Here is a 4,159-nt window from a genome sequence, read left to right on the forward strand (position 1 = left end):
TCCCCACAAACAGTGGAGACGGTGGAGAAGCAGTGACGGAGGGTGAGACACCACAAGTGGAGGACGCCCTGCTGATGGACAGAGCTAATTCCCAGAGCAACCAGCAGGAGGCGCCACAGTGGTGAGCACAACCCATAACAGAGCACAGCTACAGTCCATTTCTCCACATCAGGGTGTTTGACTGGAAGATTATCAGCAGGGTGGCAGCTTGACAATAAAGCTTGAAAGACATTTTTTCATTTGCCTCCAACAAGGGCAATCAGCTCAGTGCACAGGCGCTTAAATACGTGTTGACTTGCACCATACAAATCAGTGTCAGGAAAGAAGCTCAGCCTGTCTTATGAAACATGTACTTATTAATTGCTACAGCAAACAGTGCCAGTCAAGGAGCTGTACAGTACTGAGCTCCCATTAGACTTTCTGAAACTGATCCCTAGCTGGATGTGACCTGTCTTATGCTGTCCCACCATTGCAAAGCAGTGATAAAGCAATGGATGGACCATGGCAGATGGGAATGTAACAGGGCAGCCTGCCCTTTTCAAGGCCCCGGAGGCTTGTGGCTGTCCAGCCCCACCCCACCACAGCTGAACAGGGTGTCGGACTGCAGAGGAAGAAAGCCCAGCAGTAAGGGGGTGAGTGAAGGAGTGTGGGTTGACAACTCCTTCCTGAGAGCCAGAGCCCTTTGTACTGGGCTGCCTGAGGAAATGACCCAGGGGATAGCAGAGACTCTTCTGCTGGAAGAACTTAGGGAAAGCATATGCAGCTGTCAGGTCTCTTTTGGCGAGGGTGTGGGGAAGGACGCTAGCCCAGGTCCAGTGGCCAATTGAGAGGGCCAGGGTTTGCGTGGGACTATTGTGGACTTCTGTAGCTAAGGTGGGAACAAAGAGGACTATGCACAGACCCTAATGACAGGCTGTAGAGGACCCCTCGAGTCAAAGGAAGAAGGAATGTTGTGTGTCCTGATTGGGGTGGGGGAGAAGTATTGATAGGGAGGAAGAAATACAGATAGGCCTGACATAAGGCCTGTGGACACTGGTACCCTGGAAGGCGTGGGACTAAGTCATTGAAGCAGTCTGGAAGGCATTTGTTGCTGAACTTCTTTTGCACAAACTATTTGTCAGATAATGGCAAATAAACAAACAAAACACCATTTAAAACAAATCACAAACTGTTCATGGACAAAGGACTAATTAATTGGATATTTTACTCACCGCACATCATTCAACCACATTTAGCCACAAGACTGTCACCAGATGTGCTGAAATTACCTCTGAGCCCATTTTCCCTGCCAGCTTGGGACTTCCAGAACCCTGTCTTGTTGAGTCAGACACATTAGCCTGCTGCAACACAGACCCAGAGTCTGGTCCACACCCCCAAAGCTACAGACTTAAATGAAAACAGCTCAGCAGGTTACCTATCTCCAGCACCCAGACACCCAGTTCCTAATGGGATCCAAACCCGAAATAAATCCGTTTTACTCTGTATAAAGCTTATACAGAGTAAATTCATAAATTGTCCGCCCTCTATAACACTGATAGAGAGATATGCACAGCTGTTTGCTCCCCCAGGTATTAATCACTTACTCTGGGTATATTAATAAACAAAAGTGATTTTATTAAGTATAAAAAGTAGGATTTAAGTGGTTTCAAGTTATAACAGACAGAACAAAGTCAGTCACCAAGCAAAATAAAGCAAAAACATGCAAGTCTAAGCCTGATACATTAAGAAACTGATTACAGATAATATCTCCCCCTCAGAGATGTTCCAATAAGATTCTTTCACAGACTAGACTCCTTCCTAGTCCGGGCCCAATCCTTTCCCCTGGTATAGTCCTTGTTAGTTCCAGCAAACATCTCCGGTGGTAACTCAAGGTTTTCTCATGACTGGCACCCCATTTTATAGCTTTGGCACAAGGTAGGAATCTTTTGTCTCTCTGGCTCCCCACCCCTCCTTCTAAATGGAAAAGTACCAGATTAAGATGGATTCCAGTGTCATGTGACATGGTCACATGTCACTGTAAGACACCTAGTCTCCATTCTTACTGGGTTGGCCTACATGTACACAAGAAGGCTTGCAGGTAAACAAACTGTTTACAACCAATTGTCCTAGTCAATGGGAGCCATCAAGATTCTAAACCACCATTAATGGCCCACACTTTGCATAATTACAATAGAACCTCAGAGTTATATGTCATATTTCTAGCTTCAGATACAAGAATGATATATGCATACAAATAGGAGGAATATATTCAGTAGGTTATAACCTTTCTTATGATACCTTAAAAGAGATCTTTTGCATAAAGCATATTCCAGTTACATCATATTCACACTCATAAGCATATTTCTATAAAAAATATGGAGTGCAACATCACACCTATCTGCAGAGAATGGACATAAATGTAGGTGTGGGGCTGCCAAATTTTGTGGACAACAGCAGAGCTCCAGCCCAGACTTCTCGAGTTTACCTACCTGTGTCCACGGGTAATCACTTAAGCATTTCCTCACCCATTAAAGCAAACTTAGGGCCAAAAGCCCAATCAAAATGTTCAAAGTGAAGGAGTGTGTGTTTACAATTTCCAGGAAAAAAATTACAAATGAAATCTGGCCCTTAAAACTATCCAGAATAATTCACCAGATATCCAACAGATGGCGCTTACACTTTAAGAAAGAGGAAAATCCACACTGGAAAAGTAAGGAGCTATTAATGCGAACTTATGCTTCTCATACAGTTATCAAACTGGGTGGGTTGCAATTATTTTATCTACTTCGCAGTTAAGTCAGTTAGTAGATATGGTTTGCTCAGAGCACATACATTACATGGACATCCCAGAAGTGCTATGTTATCCTTAGCAGTCCTCTCTTGGGATCTTCTATATGAAAGCAGGTACACAGACACTTTATATTGAATATGAGCCATGTAATGGTACTCACCCAATTTAAGAAGATGCCACAGACTCAAGAATTGACCATGGCATTCTGCAAACCAAGGTTCAAGTCCCCAAGAAATGTTGAGTGTCACCAGATGACAAACAGAAGACACTGGCAGTGTTTTGAAACATAAAACGTTATCAACAGTCAGTAGTTTAAAATTGAGCTTCTTCTAAAATCTGCCGAAATGCTATTCACATATTAAGAGGTGGGTTCTATTTAAAGTCCCCACACAGAATTGGTTGACTATCAAATGACCCCTTGAAAGGAAAGGTCAGCCCTCAAGTTAGCCCAGGACAGAATTAGTGGTGAGTATAGCAAGGAGGCGTGGCCTCCCTCAGAAATTAACAGGGAGAGATGGCCACGCACACCCTGGTGGGAGGAAGCAGCAAGTTCCCGTCCACCCCACCAGAAGCAGAGGGGCGGGACAGGAAGAGGAAGTATAAAAGGTGGCTTAGTTGGGCTGGAGCTGCTAAGAGAGACAGACACTTCTCCCCTGCTACCAGAGTGGGATGCCAACGAAGACCTCGGCTGCTCCAAGGATTTGCCTGAGCCTCCAGAACATCCCGCCACTCCAGATGCCGAGGAGCAGCTGGGACAGCCATTGGTGGTTTATCCTGGGGAGACGGAGGAGGACTCCTGGATCCAGGTACACCCCGACGGGGAGGGTCGGTAATAGCCCAGAAACAGCCGACTGTAGCCTGGCTGTGTTGCTGCCTGAATTTAGCTCAGGGTGCCGTGGCTGGATGACCCGGTAGCATAGCACCTCTGCCGCTGTTACGGCCCTGGGCTCAGACCTGGTGGAGTAGGGGTGGGCCTGGGTTCCCCTGCCACCCCACCCCTTGGGGTGGCGGCCTCGCCATCTTAAGCCAGGAGGCCTGTGTTAGTCTACCATCCACTAAAGATAGGACACTAGACCCTGTACTGCTCTGCCCTGCCTGCAGGCTGGAGTCTTAGACTGTGTGGTGCCCCCCCCCCCCCGCCTAAAGGTCTGGGCCCCCATAAACTGTTTAGTGCTCTGCCTTGCCTAAGGCCTGAGCCCCGCAGACTGTTAGGTGCCCCACCCTGACTGAGAGCTTGGCTCCCAGCTGCTCTGTCCTGCCTGACGGCCAGAGCCCTAGAGCCTGACTGGGGCTCCCCCTGGCCTGTGGGCTTGAGCCCCAGAGCCTGATTGGGGCCCTGGGCACTAGAGACAGCTAATTTCTCATTTTTCCAGACTGCCTTCTTAGGAA

Source organism: Lepidochelys olivacea (assembly GCF_965140295.1).
Source record: "Lepidochelys olivacea isolate rLepOli2 genome assembly, chromosome: 4".
NCBI classification, from domain to species: domain Eukaryota; kingdom Metazoa; phylum Chordata; order Testudines; family Cheloniidae; genus Lepidochelys; species Lepidochelys olivacea.